Here is an 18483-nt window from a genome sequence, read left to right as displayed (position 1 = left end):
ACCCTGCCAAGCCGAGCTGCAGGGGACAACTCCAAAGCGCAGGTTTTGAGCTGCATTTTTCCAAACTTTGGAAATAACGGGGCAGATTTCAAGCCAGAGCCCTTCATGCTTGTGCATAAAGAAAATTAAAAATTTATAGCCCGTGCTGGTGCTGGTGGTGTTGGCACTCCTGAGGAAAGGGGCCTGGCAGTGATGTGCCATCATCCCCTAGCTCCATCACCCAGGCCAGAAGCAGCGGGGACACAAGCCAGCCTGCTCAGGGGCTTCTAATGGACACATACAATTTTGTCCAGAATGTTCTTGCCACAAAAGCTATATTCTTTATTGTCAAGTGTTTTGCTCTGTAGATTAACTGATACATGAATGGAAAGTTTCTAGGAACAAAGTGCGTTCCTGAAAATAGAGCAAGGGGAGTGCGGTTGCATTTTTCTTGGCTGTGGTTTATTTAGGAGAACAGTGGCTCCCCTGTCATCCCACTTGCTTGTCCTCTCCTTTTTATTTCCAGGTCCTAAATCCCTGACACTGGTCTTGTGTCCATGAAGCAAAGCAATCACTTTTCTGAATAAATAGGAGAACTGAAAAATGCAGAAAGACCAGGTTATTAAATCCTAAGAACTTTTACTCACACATTATGTAATACCAATTTAACGAGAATCTTGCTCTGTAATTAAATGCCCATAACTCATCATATAACTGGTACCTCCTCTTTCCAAATTCAACATTATTTTTTCTATAATTGGATAATATTGGAGTACTACAGCAATTTGGGTTAAGATTTCGTCATTGGAATCCATTTTTATTTTCAGCTTCCGTAGATGTGCACACAAACACACATTGCACACTAATGCAGAGGGGCGACTTTCACGCTACAAAATTCAGCAAATAATAGTAGCAGTTACTGGAGGGCACTTGCCTCAAATTCTCACCTGGCTAAATATGCCAGAAAAGAAAAGTAAGTGCTTAAGATGACTGAAAGCGCTTCCTTCTCAATTCCAAGTGCCTGCAGAAATGTTTTATTGGGTCTGTACTGGTTTTCTGAATTTAAGATATATGTGTGTGTGTGTGTATCAGTGACGGAAGAGGAACCAGACAGATCTGAGCGTGCAGCTGAGTGCTCCCACTGGGTAACCGTGTACAGAGCTGACCAAGGTCAGCCAGGTCAGCACCTACTCTGTTCATTATCCTTATGTTAAAAAAAAAAAGGCTTGTATGCTAAGGATGTCACAAGCATAGAACAAGAAGCCATTCCTGTGCCAGGGATCCTTATATGTATATGGACAAGACAGCAAAGGAGAGGATGGATGCACAGGCAGTTACAGATGCAAAGCAGGACCAGAGCTTTGTTATCAGGACTGGCCTGAACTTGACAGAGGCAGTGATTTTCAGTGCCCTTTAATGGTATTGGCTCTTCAGGGAGGGCTTAAAATCTCATTCTTGAAAAACTGCATCTCTGTAAGGAGTAGATAAAAAGAGGGGTGTTGCAAAGAGCCAAGGAGCCACATCCAAGTCCTTTGCACCATTTACAACACCCCACAAGAATGCCTCTGCCTTCTGCACTCCTTCAGGGGCATCCGCCTCATGCTCAGGTCCGCAGATTGAGCAGATTTTGTGTTTTTACTGTTTTACATCCTCTATTAAAACAGTGCAGGTCACAGCATCACTTACTGTTGCTGCAGTTTACACAGGTGTGAAATACTGGTCTGTGTATATGTTCAGAGAATCTTGGACATGTGAGCTCTCCCAAATCTAAGTCATCAGAATGACCAGTTCTGCTGTTTGGTATACCTTGTCTTTCCACAAACCTGGGTTCATCTCATCAGACATCAATAGACTCAGAAAAATAGACAAAAGATGTCAAAAGGATTTTACAGGAAGAAAACTATATGAAAGAAAAGAAAGACTGCTTCATCAGGACATTCACAAGTTGAATTACTTGGATTTTAGTTGTATTTTAAACGATTTAGTATTTAAATTCTTCTAGTACAGAAAAAAAAAATGCACTTCTCTCTTCTGTACTCATACATTGGAACAGAATACTTGTTAAAAAGCCAGTGGATGATTTCAATAAGCAGGGTTATTTGGTACAGCTATCTCTGGGGAAAAACATGTTTACTGCCTTAAGATTAAAAGTTCTGCGTTAGTGTCTGGGATATTGTCCAGCCCACCATTGAGATGTGCAGTAGGCATTGCTTGTACTTCTATACAGCACGAAGTGCTATTTGCTTTCTATATAGTTAGGCAGAGGAGTTCTGCCTGAACTGAAACTAGACTACACAGAGCTTTATGAAAGAAAAGCACTGAGCAACAGATATGGCAAGTAAATTAGGACAATTGCTGAGTGACTGCTGCCACGTGAGCGTAGCTGCTAGCGTCTATATTGCAGCTACACTTAAGCAACAGGAGATTCAAGCCTGACTTTTCCAAACACCGAAGCCTGGATTCCTCTTGCACCCCAGTTAGGTGCTGGAGCACCTACATTTCCCTCCTTTCTACTTTTTTCTTCTTCAGATGATGTTGAACAACTTGGTTTAGCCTTTCTGTGTAAAAAACCACACAGCAGCGCTGCCCTCCCTGGTGCCTCATGGGCCTCTGTTGTTTTCCCACGCAGACTGCATTGAGAATATCCTCAACACCAGGTACATTGTATTTTTTTCCTGGCCGCTCAATTTACTGAAAACCTTAGGTGACACTCTTTTCACAAAGAAATGCAATGGAATTACTCTCCATGGGGAAATTTTTCCTCTTTAAAAAACAAACTGAAAAGAGAAGCTGTATGAAATGAAGCTCTGCGAACTATTCATATGGCTGAGCTTTGCCTGGCTATAGCTGTCCTAGGGCTGGTGTGTTGAAAATATCTTTGAGTAACATGACAGGTAAGAGCAACTAGGATAGAGGAGAATTACCCTCCCATTTTCCTCTGATTACTGAAACTCAATTGCTCACTAGAAGGAAACCAGAGAAATGGGCATGTTTTATAGTGTTATGTATTCGAAACCTACAGAAATGGGCACTTATAAGCTTTGCACTGAGAACCATTATAGTCCCTGCCAATACATCTCAGAAGCTGGGGTGAAGCACCAGAACGATGGCAGGCTGATGATTTAAGGCACGACAGCATGGGGCTCAAGAGGTAGCCTGCTTCCGAGAGGCTAACGGCAGCAGCAACATTCAAAACATACCGCAGGCTGCAATAGCAACGTCTCTCAACGCTGTGCACTGGCGTGCCGGGGGGAAAGAAAGGCAGCGTGGCTGCAAAGCTCCTGCCCGGAGCAATGCCACGGCATGGGGCTCTCACTCCTGCCACAGCAGCTCTGGCAGCGATGCCTATTGCTCAGTAACTCCCGGTCGCCGATGGCTTTCACTGATCCCCCGTGCAGATTGCTGAGGCGTTTTCCAGCGCTGGCTGGCACCAGGATCTCTCGGCGGGCAGTGCAGCGTGGGTGGCATTTAGAAGCACAAAGGGTGCAAGGGGATTTCTTGCTGTTTGTCACCATGACGTGGCAGGCACACCGAGGTACTTTTCCAAACAAGACAGAGCATTTCCAAGGTATTTAAATCTAGTGGAAAACCTCTCTACCCTGACTGACCTCCTGCAAATGCCTCTTTGAGGGTATGTGAGCAGCAAACCACAGCCAGAGGGGAATACTGGTTGTGAGGAGAAAAAAGGAAATGTTGGGCAGGCTGCGGGGCAGGGAGGCTCTGACAGAGCTACCCACGCTCTGGTGCCTGCCCCATGCCCAGGGTGGAGCAGCTCCTGCAGGATCAGGGTCCAGGGGAAAAGCCTGGTGGATGCAGTGTGCGGATGTTCGTAGTAGCTGGGAGAGGAGGGTTGCAGCTGGTGAGAATTTCTGAGCTCAGACCATGTGGTCTTGATGCCCTGCTGAGGCAGGTTATTGTGGAAGTGCTAAAATATAATGTGCCCGGCAAACCATGGCTGTCACACGGTCCAGATCCCCGAGTCCAGCCTTGTACCCTGTCCCCAAAAGACTGACCCTGGGATTCCTGAGCAGCAGAGCTAGGACAGCCTGCCCCAGCTGGAGCCAGTTCAAAAGAGAAGTGGGATACCAGTTACCGACTGGGATATTACTTTGCTATGCTTCTATCTTTATATGTGGTTCATCCCTTGTCCTATAGGCAAGAAAGCTTTAAAAGTTTTTATCGATAATTTGTGGTGATCCTTCCAACAAAGTTATGTTACTGCAGAATCCTTGTTATGGCCATGGGGACTTTGGTATCAGAAGCATTTTGTTTTATTAGTATCTCACTGCCCAACTAATTTGTTTTATAAGCTTCCCCTCCAGTATTTTTATTTATTTTCCTAATTTTTTCTGGTTTTACACTGATGATAAAAAAATCAATGCCTGTTCAATCTCCAGTAACCTAATAAAATATCTACCGATGCAAATAAAGAAGAAACATGTTCCAGATTTTTTTTCATTATTTTTCAAAAGGAAAGACTGAAGGAATTTTTAGGAGGTTTTTTCTTGTTGGGTTTTTGGTTTGTTGATTTTCTTTTTTTTTTTTTTTCATTTAAACCAGCCAACACAAAAGTCTTTCTTGGGTAACATTTAAGGAGATATTTCACTCAAGTTCTGAACACTCTTGGAATGTTTTCAAAGGAGAAAATGAAGGAAAGTCCACCATTAACAGGCAGTTAGAGAAATTTTCAGATTACTTTCAGTTTCTTACTTATCTTGGCACTCCATTAAAATAATTACATTCACTGTAGTAACAGAGATTGATTAGACTGAAAACTTTATTGTTAGCACGTTTAACATTATATTTGCCCCACTTAGCAGCTTTTGATTCAGACTGAGGCACTAACAATAAAAAAGGGGGAGTAATTTCTATGAAGAAGCTTCAATTTTAGTAGCTTTAGTCCAATCACTATAAAGGGGAACTCTGGGATAATCTAATTTTTCTTGGGATTAGAAGACTTTTAATTATTGCTTGGAATTAAGCTTTCTAGCCTTGCATGAAGCAACACATTAAAGCTGGGATTTTAAAAGAGCCTAAGGAATATATCTATCATTAAAATTCAATGACGCTGACAGCATAGCTCCCTGCCTCCTTTGAACATCTCAGGGTTTCCTATTAATAAAACATCATCTGTGAAAATTAGAAAAAAATACTGATTTTTGACCCCTTCTGGATTTTAAATGGGCACAGTGACCCAATGCAAAGCCACCCTCCACTCCCACCAGCCCTTCCTGCACATATCACTTTCTTGTGAGCAGTTTTCTTTAGTCCTAGGGGTTTCTTACTGCAATCCAATGTTTCTTCAAAATAGAAAGCTATCAGGACCAGAGTGGGTGGATTCTCTGATCATTTCCAGAGAGAGAGAAAAATGAGCATCAGCTTTTGTCACGGACCACATGATGGGGTGGCTGCAGAGCATCACCGAAATGTTTGGTCCAGAATGTGGCCAAGATAGTAGCACTGAGTACATCTATGTGTGAGAGCCAGTGAGTTTGGAGGACATGAACTTATGTTTGTGCTAAAGTCTTGACTGATAGTGATCAGTTTACACACTAGGTAAGTCACCCTTGTACCCTGGCAGACCGTCCCAAAAGCAAACCAGCACGCTCCTCCCTCAGGCAATGCTACTGCTGACCTGAGACCGGTCCCTAACACTGTGCCCTGCTAGCCCCTAAGAAATTTGCTTAGACAAAGCTTCTGTACTAAAAGTGGCATTTATCTTTAATTCTTTCTCTCCCAGAGTTTCCACTGGATTCCCATTACAGACAGAAAATTGGCAACTGTTCAGATTAAACACCAGAGTGAATTTGCTTGGCTCCAAGGAAGACATTTCTGTGTCAAAAGCTAAATTATGTTGCTGTTTTTCCACCTGTTAATGTGTAGATTATATAATAGAGACATTTTTTTTGATTTATTTTTTTTCTTCTTATGATTGGAATGATGTGGAAGATGTGATCTTCACAGCTTCTTCTTGGCTTCATATAATAATGCCAGTGCTTTTGTCAAAAAGATCAAAAAGTAATATTTGAAACCACGAGGATTTTTCTTGCTGCTTAGAGAGATGGTTTTAGTGGTAAATCTTTCAGAAATTTTAGTCCAAGGCCATTTTTAAGGTTTACATCTTCAGCAACACAAGAACTCGATACTAAAATTTGGATGGTTGTGGGCAGCGCTGTTGGGAATCCAGATGTGTAGGTCCCAATTTGCATGTGTTTTGGGATGCCTTGATTTCAGGGTAGCCAGCCTGCAACATCTTTTGAAACTCCCAACTTCCTTGGATGGTGTAGTCAGAACATTTGAGGACCAGTCCCAACACATAATGAAAGAGCAAGTACAAGAGGCGAGATCCCCAAATCAATGGTCTTGACTTGCAAGTGGATAATAGGCTGTGCTATAACCAGCATCTTATTATTTCCTTTAACAACTCAAGCTACACACACTGTAGCGGCACGGATGTCACACAGTGAGTCCACTAACGCAGCTGGGCTTTATATTTTCAGACTGCTATTAAATATGCAATGGCAATTTCTTGTTACTTTTTAATCTCTCCTTAAACAAAGTCATAGTTCTTACACAGTCACCTCTGAGACAGGGAGACAAATATTTTCCTAACAATTACTGCAGTCGGCTTAGCTGGGCATCTGAAAGTAACAGACGTTTAAAAATATACAATAACAGTAATCTTCAAAAATACTTTATTTTAAAAATATTATTTGGGAAAAAAAGTCCTTGCTCCCTTTTTCAGCAGGAAATGCCACACAATTATCTTTATTTTCTTACTGTTTGTGGGGTGAATTGAAAATTGGTGTTTTAGATGAATTTACCCAGCAGCAATTAATATTTAATTTCCTTTAAAAACATAGAAACAAGATTAAAATGCCCATTGGGGGGTCATTTCTCCTTGACTAAAGTTTAGAAGTGACTAAAAAAAGCTGATGTTCAATGCATTAATCAGAAAATAAGAGAATGAAAACTTGTGTTTAATGTTCCAGAAGCGAACTCAGAAGTGGCTCAGAAACTGTTTCAGCTTATTTTTATCATCAGAGAAGTAAGTGTCTTGCAGGTGTAGAGGGGTGACCATAGCCCACTGAAGCAAACAGCAGACTTTCCACTGAACTCAGTGGGCCTTGGATCGGCATGGTCAGAAACGTAGACTAATATTTGTACACTCGGCATTTTGTGTTTCTTTAGTTGTAAAAGGAAAGAAGGGATTCAAACGTGATATCTGTGAGATTCAAATTCTAATATTGTTTATGATGATCTGTATTAATATATTCTTTATTACTATGATTACCTGACACTAACCTCCTTGTGACCCTGCAAGTCCTTGTCCTGGAGTTGCCCAGAAAAGGTAAATATTTCTGTGCTTACTAGGAACATTTTATCTCAAAGGCTCAGTGGGGACATTTATGAAGGCCATTATATTCTGTTGTCCTTTATTTAGAAGCCTTACAAAGAGAAATAATAAGAAACAATCCTGTAAAAATTCCACAAGGAAATATTTCACTACTGAGCATAATGATGCATTAAGAAAGGTGGCATTGCCAGGATAAAGAATGGTGGTTTTTGAGGGAGTGTATGGCTACACCCCCAGCAACACTTATATATTTAATGAGAAATATGAATTTTACACCTTCCTAGTGACCTAGCTAAAAGGACTAAGCAGCATTTACAATCTCCAAGCTTAAAAAGATCTTGAAGTGTGGCTTACAGTTGTATTGTGCATGGCAATAAACACTAATCTCCACATACAGTGGTTTGTGCACAAGCACTGGGAGCACGTCCAGGGAGCAAATACTAGAGACATGAGCTTGCCTGAAAGCCCATTGCCTTTTCTGCTTGAGGGACCTGTGGCAGAGGATTGCTGCTGGTTTTCTTTTCAAGAATATTTACCTCTCTGCCTAATATATTGCTGATTTTGATATTGATACAATGCCTGGATGAACAGGTAGTTATTACCAATAACTATGTTAGGCTGACCAGGATATGTTGAGCCAAGCTGGGTCAAGTACACACAGGAACACACATTGATGGCTGTTTTCTGGGGTCAGTCCTTCCAATGTACAGTTCACAGAATCATAGAATCATTTCAGATGGAAAAGATCTTTAAGATCACCAAGTCTAACCATTAACCCAACACTGCCAAATCTACCACTAAACCATGTCCCTAAGCACCACATCTATATGTCTCTTAAATACCTCCAGGGATGGTGACCCAACCATTCCCCTGGACAGCCTGTTCCAATGCCTGGCAACCCTTTCAACAGAGAAATTTTTCCTAATATCCAGTCTAAACCTGCCCTGGTGAAACTTGAGGCTATTTCCTCTCATCCCATCACTCATTACTTGGGAGAAGAGACCAACACCAACCTCACTACAACCTCCTTTCAGGTAGCTGTAGAGAGCAATAAGGTCTCCCCTCAGCCTCCGCTTCTCCAGTGTCGTGGTTCAGCGCCAGTCAGCAACTAAACACCCCGCAGCCGCTCGCTCACTCCCCCCGCCCCTGTGGGATGGGGGAAAGAATCAGAAGAGCAAAAGCATGAAAACTTGTGGGTTGAGATAAGAACAGTTTAATAATTTAATAATAATAATAATAAAAAGGAAAAGAGGAAAGGAAAAAAACCCACAAGCGATACAACCGCTCACCACCCGCCAACTGACGCGGCTGGTCCCCAAGCCGCGATTGCTGCCTGCCTCCCCCTGGCCAGATCTTCCCAGTTAACATACTGGGCATGGTGTTACATGATATGGAATATCCCTTTGTCCAGTCTGAATCTGCTCTGTGGCTGTGCCCCCTCCCCTCCTGGCTTCTTGTGCACCCAGCAGAGTATGGGAAGCTGGAAAAGTCCTTGACTAATATAAGCACTACCCAGCAACAACTAGAACATCGGTGTTATCAACATTGTTTTCATACAAAGTCCAAAGCACAGCACTGCGTCAGCTGCAGTGAAGAAAATTAATTCTATCCCAGCTAAAACCATGACACCCAGGCTAAACCCCCCCAGCTCCCTCAGCCGCCCCCCAGCACACTTGTGCTCCAGACCCTGCCCCAGCCCCGCTGCCCTTCTCTGGACACGCTCCAGCCCCTCAAGGCCCTTCTTGTCCCGAGGGGCCCAAACCTGAGCCCAGCATTCGAGGTGGGGCCTCCCCAGTGCCGAGCACAGGGGCCCCATCCCTGCCCAGCTCCTGCTGGCCACACCAGTGCTGACACAAGCCCGGGGGCTGGTGGCCTCCTTGGCCACCCGGGCACTGCTGGCTCATGCCCAGCCGGCTGTCAGCCAGCACCCCCAGGGCCTTCTCTGCCGGGTACTTCCCAGCCCCTCTGCCCCAGGCCTGGAGCGTTGCCTGGGGTTGGTGTGACCCAAATGCAGGACCCGGCACTTGGCCTTGTTAAACCTCACACAACTGGCCTTGTCTCATCCATCCAGTCTGTCCAGGTCCCTCTGCAGAGCCTTCCTACCCTCAAGCAGATCAACACTCCTGCCCAACTTGGTGTCACCTGCAAGCTGACTGAGGGTGCACTTGATCCCCTCATCCACATCACTGATAAAGATATCAAACAGAACTGGCCCCAAAACTGAGCCCCAGGGAAAACCCCTTGTTACCGGCCACTACCTAGTTACAGGGACAAAAAACAGAACTCGGGCTCAGAAGCAACTCAGAGAAGATTTCTCTCATGTAAAAAAGCTGGGATCAGCTCACAGAGACAGCCAAACACCCTGCAGTAATATCCCCATCTCAACGCATTTTCAACTGAATGTGGCCCCAACTCAGACCAAGGAGGACCAACTTTCACTTTCCTGTCATGCCTTTAGATCGTACATTTTTAAGTCACTGCAATTTTTACTAACTAAAGCAGAAAAAAAGCTTCTTCCATCATCTGTGTTGTTGCATTTTCTTTCATAATCAAAGATGCTGTTGATCATATTGTGTCTTATACGTATGGGCAGAAAGCACTGTGCTTGGACAGCAGTCTTTTCCGTACTATGCAGGGAACATATTCGGGCCATTTACTGAACAGTGAACGGATCTACATGTTAGACCTGCCCATCTCCACAGAAACCTAGAGGTATTCAACTAGTCTTTAATCTGTTTCTCCTCTGTAGGGATCCTGTGCAGCTCTCTGCATGTACGACTGGGACCTCTGTGTACACAGCGATTATGGAGTGGACACATAACCACACAGGAGAACAAGGATAGAGACAGAATCATGACATATTTATTGCATTTTGACTCTTTGCAGATTGTCTGAATAATCTGGAATCTGGTCCATAAAAAATAATGTTCCAGATTTTTCCAAATGCACATGCAGTTGAATAATCAGTTCATATTTCCAATTATTTGACTTGTGAGTAGATTGGGTAAAACTTGGCATATTTTTTCCAGCATATGGCTGTACTTGTTTGAAACTTTCAATTTGTTTGAAAGAAAAAATGACCCAAAATCCATATAAATGCCCCACAGTTTTTCCTGTCTGCCTAATTTTGTCTATTTTCCCTACTAGCAACCAGAGATCCAATGAACTATTGAAGGCTAAACGCTGATGTAAATTCTTTTTTAGAGCGGTGACTTCAACAACGGCAACTGTGTATGAAGAGGGTTTTGTTGTTTTTTTTTTTTAATTAGGGAAGAAGAGCAAACAGCTAGAAAAACAAAAATGTAAAGTGCTTATGCAAAAAGTCTGTCATGGACATCTGGACCACCCTTGTCCAGCTCAGGAAACGTAACACCAGTCATGCCTCTAAGTGAAAAGAATCAATTGCACCTTCTGTTTTCAGAGGATCAAAGGTCCCCCTGTCAGCTCTGCATTTCAGGAGGGGCAGTAACTCACAGAGCTGGGGTCTTGGTGCAGGTCTCCGTCTCCCCTCTGCTCCGCAGCACATCTGCGGCTGCAGGCTCCTGCCTCCAGCGAGGTGGTTCCAGCATTCTTGTAGATGTGACTCCTTAGCATCCCTGCAGCCAGGCAGCTGTGTACCGTGACACTGCAGTGGTGATGCAGAAGAAGAAAAAGGCTGGCACTGAAAGGCACAGAAGTCACCTCTTTCTGTGAAAGCTTCATTCTTGAGCCCGACAATCATTGCTCAGAACACACATGTAACTCACTGAGATACCGAGGTTTAAATCTTGCTTCTGCAAATGCAGAGTATCCCTAAGGTTTTGGGAAGTATGGGTACAGAGCTCAGATTTATAATAAATTTATTTTTTGAATACCTAAACTGTCACTGATGTGATAGACTGTAATGGCTCCAAAGGACTGGTATGACTAAACAGAGACACCATTTGATTTAAGATTAGATACTTTTGTAAAAACAAAGCTTTACAAAATATGAGGGGAAATTTGCCATATTTATAGTTCAAATACCAAAGAAATCTCTCTCCCCAACACTACTGGGTCTAGACATCTGTTTTTCATGCTTAAAATACAAATGCTATAACAGCAAACCAGTTCACAACTGCAAGAATTGAAGCTGTCTAGAAACAAGAATAAAAATGACTTGCCCTCCATGGCAAGAAAGAAGAGGGAGGAAAAAGCCTCTTGCAATTAGTGGTGGAAAACAAAATTAGGTTTTCAAAATTAGTACAGCCGTATGTAAGATAGACTCCCTCACTGCTGAAGCCACAAGCAAAACAGAGTCTGGAGTACTCTTCATGCGCTGATCCCTCACTAGCTGGGAACAATTGGGACTTCTTGGGTCATAAGGCTCACAGCTATCCCATACAACCACATCAGAAAATACCAAGAGAGGTTTTGTTCTCCCCACACCTCATTCCCCCACTAGAAGGCTGTACATCCAGTCAAAAAGCAGTTCCAATCCATCACCACCTGTCCAGGGTTACATCCATCTTCTCTCAGGTCTATTCTTTTTATAATGAACCATGCTCTCTGCTGACTCGATCCTCATGAGAGTCATCGAATCAGTTTCAAATGTAACATGGACAACATGAAAAGAATCACCTATGAAAAAATGCATATGGCTAAATTCACTGGCTAACCTGGACAATGTTCCTTTAAGTTTAAAGCCTCTATTGTGCTAAATACCCAGCTGTTAACAATCTCTTCTAGAGGCTATTGAATGCAGGAAGGACAAGTTTTTAGCAATTAGAAAAATAGTAGTACACTTACACATGGCAATATTTAGCAGAGTTTGTTTGGTTAATAGGTCAGCAGTTTGGGACAGTTGGTGGTTGTTATAGGGCAGCAAGGAGGGTTTGTGTGACGAGACATACTGGAAAGCCTAAGGAACAGCCAGGTACCCATGGGGCACTCGCAGATGAAAGTGTGCTACATAAGCCGAAGCACTCAAAAGCCATCCCCTATTCCATCATCTCCTTTGACCTTTTTTAAAAAAAAAAAGCTTTGAAAACATTTGCGATAGGTTTGAATAGTGGCCGGGAAAGTGCACATACATAAAGCAGAAAAAATGCACATGGTGGAATAATGTTTTGGGCCTATAAGGATACTGCACATGTAAGACTTGAACTAAAGTTCATATCTTCAAATGCTTTTCGGGTAGAGCAAGGATTAAATGAGTGATTAAGTGCTTTCCTGAACAGGGCACCAGTCTTGGCTGCTATTTGCAGACTCCCGTAAAGATTATTCTCATGCTTTGCAGGAATATAACAGGCAAGGGGCTGGTCTCAAGCCGTGAGCAGGTGCACACTAACATTGCTCCTAGAGCAGACACGTCTGCTGCAGCGATTTATGGTGCGTTCCTCACAGTAGCATGAATTTGGCTGGTGGCCTTTGTAATTTATCTTTGCTGATATCATTATGTGCCTTGAGAACATTTATCTTCCTAAACGTAAAGAGTAAATGATTGTTTTAACGAGGAGAAAACAAGCCTTATTATAACAGCCCTGGACTAGGGACCACAGAAAGGCTTGGATTTTTAACACACTCCAATCTGTTTTAACAGCTGCTTATGGTTACTACAGTCACTGAACAAAGATATGGCTATTTTACCTTTCTTTATTGATGGCCCAAGCTCCCTCTTATTTTCTCTGTCTTTGCAGAATGGCAGAGGCCACGCTTGGAGCCACAGACCTTTGGAGTCAGCCAGGTCTGTGCAGTTTTCTGCATGCAGCGGTGCAATTGGCACTTCTTACATTGAAATCTTACACCGAAAATTGGACTACATGTAAGGATGCAAAAAAGGGGCCATACCCAGACTAAATAATCCATCCATTGATCTCAGTGGTGGTTTCCAGTCTTTTAGGATTCATGGACCCCCATGGAGTCACTGACAACAGACCTGCTTTTCTTGGTTATTTTTTGCAGAACCTTAGAATTAGCTCAGTCACCACAAGGTCCATGGAAAACAAATACAAAATCAGGCATCGGAGGTATTTATAAGATGCTAGCATCTAAACTCTTACAATCGCAGTGGGTGAATGGTAATAAAACTTGAGGAAGTTGTATTACTTGACCAGCAATCAGACTAGATATATGATTATGCCTCCTTGTTTCTACACCACATGCTGCCCTAAAGCCAGTCTCAGTAGACTGACAATGTCTGTCTCAAGAGTAGCTTCTCTGCTAGTGAAAGTCAGAGCTAGTGGTGGTTTTGCAATTCATAAGAATAAAAGCAACTTTTTTCCAGATTGTTATTCGCCTTTCCTGGGTATGGGCAGAAATAGAAGACAACAGGACCTCCCACTAATCTAAACTAAACAAACTAAACTAAACAAACTAAATCCTAGAGAGGAGTAAAATGAGATTTTAATGAGGAATCAGGGCTTTGGAGGTGTGAAGTGTTGGAGTGTGACTGTCCCAGCTCTCATGCCACTCGAAGGGAGCATGGAAATTAATGCTGAGCTGCTGGGATTGTGAAGGAAGCAGCATAACCACAGAATCAGCACCAATTTTTTTGAATACAGGCACAGTTTTTGCTTTGGAACAAGAACTTGGACTCACATGAATTGTGTGAGGGCTTGGCCTTGAAAAATCAATGGGTGCTCAGTATCTGGCAGGATCGAGTCCATGGTGAACAAGAAACTTGGCCCAGATGTGAAACAACGCTACTTCTGCTTTCCAACCCCATGGTGTAACCACCAGACCACAAACGTCTTTCCCACTTTTTGCTGTTAAGAAGGAAGCGTCAGTTTTCAGGCTTGGAGAAATGTGGTGGACTGAGGGCAGGAAGGATCTGTCATTCATAAGAAAACGTGGGCTAGAGTTTCAAGATCTATTTAAATATTAAATTTCCTTAATGCTGATAGAGTCCGGGGGCAGAAGAGGGTTCCGTCGCCTGTAGCTCTCACTGCAGCATGCAGCAAGGTCTCTCCTCTAGCTGCCTTTTGAAGTGTCTGTAAAAAGTAATGACACACTTAATTCTCTCACACTTTGGAAAACAGTGGCACCTTGCACAAGATAGAAAGCTGGCTCATTTTTTATTCTTTCTTCTTCCCCTAGCCCCAAAAGGGACCTTGAATTAATGCGCATTCCTGATTAGGATGATGATTAAATCACAGCAAGCTGCTTTCATGTCGAGATGCGAAGTCAGCCCTCCACAGTGCCCTGCAGTGCACATATTCTCCACAACTTGCAGTGCAATGAAACCAAACAAAGTTGCTTCTGGTGTAATGTGCTACACAAACTGCTGCAATTATCTCCAAGGATGTGGGAGCTTTATGTGCTTCAAACCTTTGCTCCCAGACATTATAAAGTTAATTATAAAATGTGCCAGGGAGGAGGCAAGGAGAAACCCTGTTAACCTTTTCTTTCTGTGGTTTTCCCCCCTCATTGCATTTACATTGGCCTTGAAGAACTGGGACATTTTGCAGATGGCTTAGGGTCTATAAATTCTTATTTAAATCATCATGAGCCAAGTATAACAGGTAGCAGTCCAGACTTCTCTAGAAAGGACAAACCCCAGCTAAGCATGTAAATAATACTCCAGTGTTTTTTAGCATATAAATACATACACTGAGCCAGGTACCCTGGAAGGTTTGTTCACATTTTCCTATTGTTACGCTGTAGAGTGCACTGAGTATGCACCATATGACGTTGCAATATTTTTTTAAATGCTACTCCTCAGTGAATAGCACAAAGAAACAGGCTAAAGGAAAGTGATATTTCTTTCACTGCTCCACTGTCAGAAGGTGCTCATCTCAGGCAGCTGACAAAGACAACCAAAATGCCAGCAGTCTGTCTAGATCTACCAGCAGCCTCAAATGGCAGAGCCCAAACAGGCTGTTGCCAATCACGAAAGCAAGAGGAAATGTCCTGCTTGAGATCAGGTTGGCATAAGAAATGAGAGGTGATCAAGGAGGGCAATGCTACGTTCTCTTTACTAATGGAGAGGAGTGTGGCAATAATACAGTACGTTGCACAGCAGGGAAGTATTGTTCTGTGCTGAATGGAGAGAAAGAGGGTCCTCGTCACTGCACGTTATAGCTAGGAGATGTCCTCAGGCAGGCACTGGTGACACCATTTACTTGTTTGAGCAAAACGTACCATGCCCAGCCCCGGTGTCCCTGTGGGGAAGATAACGCTATCTTCCTTTGGCCACGTTATGAGAGTTAATGAATAAAGGCTCTGTAAGTTGCATTTCTCATGAAGAATCCTCTGCACATACTAACTGTTTTTATTTAAGAGTGAAAGAAATAGAATCTGCACCTTATATTTATTTTCTTTTCTGAGAAATTCAAGAATCCTTTCCAGTTTTGTTTATTTTTTATAGCTTTTTTATATCTTTTTTTCTGTCCCCACCTGCCAACTCTGCATCATGGTCCATCTGGTGAGTCAAACAGTGTTAAATGTGTATAGCTCCGTCCAGAGTTTCCCAGTGAGAGTCAATGAAGTTCTTGCCACGAGGGACGCCTAGCTCTTCTCCCACAAGCCCCCCAAAACAGGGATTTATTAGTCTATTCCATCTATTCTTGGCTGAGACTTGACAAAAGAAGCCGTAGATTGGAAGTCATTCAAAGGCACTGAGAAAGATGTTGGCTGTCCCTTTAAACTCCATCCTGATGCAGAACAACATTTTACAGGTGACCATACATAGCAGCTGAAATTACCTGGGTGAAAACAGTCTGAATGGTAAGGAAGATCTTTTTTAATATTGCACTTTCACTAACGTTTTTGCAGTAATCTTGTGCCTAAGCATATAGGCTACCCTAGAAAGCTGCTAGGGCATACTAATTCCCATAGCCCCATAAAGTGCTCCCCTGAGACTGCAGTAGAGTGCAAGAGGTTCTACAGGGTAAAGATTGGTTGTAAATGCACACACTCAGCTTTCAGGTCACCCAGTATTTTCAGCTCTGCAAACATTATATCCCTTGGTATTACCTCTTAAAGACTGAACTTCAGAGTTGCTATGGCTTGTGGACACGGCTTTTTGAGGACTTGAGTATCTACTCAGAGGATCCCTTTCTGAAGACAAACAGTATTTTCAGAGCTGTTGCCTTATTAATCTTTGGTTTCCTGGCCTGCTGCCTTCCTGTGTGGTTGCCTATCCTTGCTAGTCTGGCAAGGGGAAGAGAAAATATTTGGCCTTTGGGGGCTAGGCAACTTATTGCCCTGTATTGCTGACAAGAGAGCATGATTCTGAGTTCAAATATTCTGTACCTGTTTTGCACAGGAATGAATATTACACAAGGTGCCAGGCAAGTGAAGCATAGCTAATGTAAAAACACCTTGGTCCGCTTCCCAGTTACCCTGCAGCTGTGTTAGTATTTACAGCACCGTGAGTAAAGTGCTCCTGAATCAGAATAGGAACAACTTCTATTCACTTTGGATGTGTAAATCAGGCCACATAGTTCTGCTGGAATTACAGGCTATTTGCAATCATTTGTCTCCCTCCACGTACTTTGCCCAGCAGGTAGTCTGTAATTACTTGATAATAAAAATTATAGGCATTTTTACATTGCTGGTCCTCTGCAGGAGCTGAAGATTACCCAGCAATTTTTACACGAGTTGAGAATTTAAGCCTGATGTCCTGGCAGACTTCCAGGTTGGAAGACTCCATCGCCTTTCTAAATCCTCCTGGTATTTGTAACAGGCTGTGGTACTCTTCTCATCCTCCCGGGGCGGCGTGCTGCGAAACAGCTGCATTGCTGTGCTCAGGCAGCTCTGCAGCACAATGGTGGCAGGAGGAATTCTTCCAAAGAAAAAGTGCTTATGACTTGGTTACTTTGATAAGGTCCCTTGGGAGCTGCGGGGATGAAAGAAGCCATATGAATGAAAGCTATCGCTACGCTCTGTTAGTCTGATATCTCATAAAAGCTCATGATAGGTTACATATGATTATTATAATTTTCAAACACCTGTGTAAAAACCACTCTGCTTTGGTTTTATTCCCTCCCTCAAACAAATGCCCTTAAAATACTCCAAAAGAAATGAAGGAGGTTAGCATTAGAGGTCAGAAGTGTCTTATGAGAAGCGCACAGCCAAAATCAAAGTTGTTACTGGTAGAAGATGACCTGTACCCTCATTTTTCTGGGTTTTGGTTGACTATGTCTGAAAATAATATGTTGTGCTTTGTAAAGGTAACTTCTTGAAAAATTATTCCTTTCTCTCTAGCATCATTATAAAGGACAACTTTTTTGCCTATGTGCTTGATAATTTATGTATTTGTAAATATAATAAAACCACAGTGGCCTGGACATTTACCAAGAATGACTGGTTTGGAGAATTTGAGAAACAAAAAGAGATAAAAACATTAGCTAGAAAAAGGAGTGCCTGCATTACAAATGGACTTTGTTATTTTTATCTTGGCAAGTATCATTAAACTTTAATTCTTTATGCACCCATGACAGATAAGTTTGTCCCACTTTGCATTAAAGATGTTATGCGTTATTTTTGACAAAGTAATAAACCTACTGTACTGAGACCTCACCCCAGCACACTGAAGCCTCTGCTCAGCAAATATGTGACTGCAGAATCAGGCCTCGGCTTCTCCCTCTCATTGCAATCAACGGGATTACTGCTGTGAACATGGAGACTAGCTTTATCCCCCTTAAAGTTTCCCTTTACCCAGTGAAACAGCTAGTTTCACTAGGAAAAATGAGTTTGCAGGGTCCTGGTGTTCTGCTGGGGGCATAAGTGTATTTTGATTTCCTTGTCTCATTTGCAAAAAACTGAACCTAGTTTTTCAGTCCAGAAAAAGGCACTAAACCTCGACCTTTATTGCCGACACTGGCATGAGTGTTAGACTGTCAGAGCCATCACGGCACAGCCTTTCCCCCTCACCACTTCCGAGGGCGACTCACTCCCTGCACGATTGGACACCGGTCGTTTTACTGTCTTTGAAGGGCAGCGAACAGACCTGCTTCACCTTCAGTCAACGCCTTGTTTCCAGTTCACTGCTAATCATCAATACAGACGAGGAGAAGCATTGTTTCGTTCCAGACACGTCTAAGTTCAGATTTGTGCTTAGCTTTGTGCCAAGAGCCGATGGTAAGCCCTTTATCAATCGCAGCTCTGTCCCGTGGGCCTCATTTGGGTAATGGGAAGGAAAGGGAATTGGCTGGCATGAGTGCCAGGGCCCTGGGCGAGCGCCG

The sequence above is a fragment of the Phalacrocorax carbo genome, chromosome 14, assembly GCF_963921805.1.
Source record: "Phalacrocorax carbo chromosome 14, bPhaCar2.1, whole genome shotgun sequence".
NCBI classification, from domain to species: domain Eukaryota; kingdom Metazoa; phylum Chordata; class Aves; order Suliformes; family Phalacrocoracidae; genus Phalacrocorax; species Phalacrocorax carbo.
Note: the sequence above shows the minus strand (reverse complement) of the source record.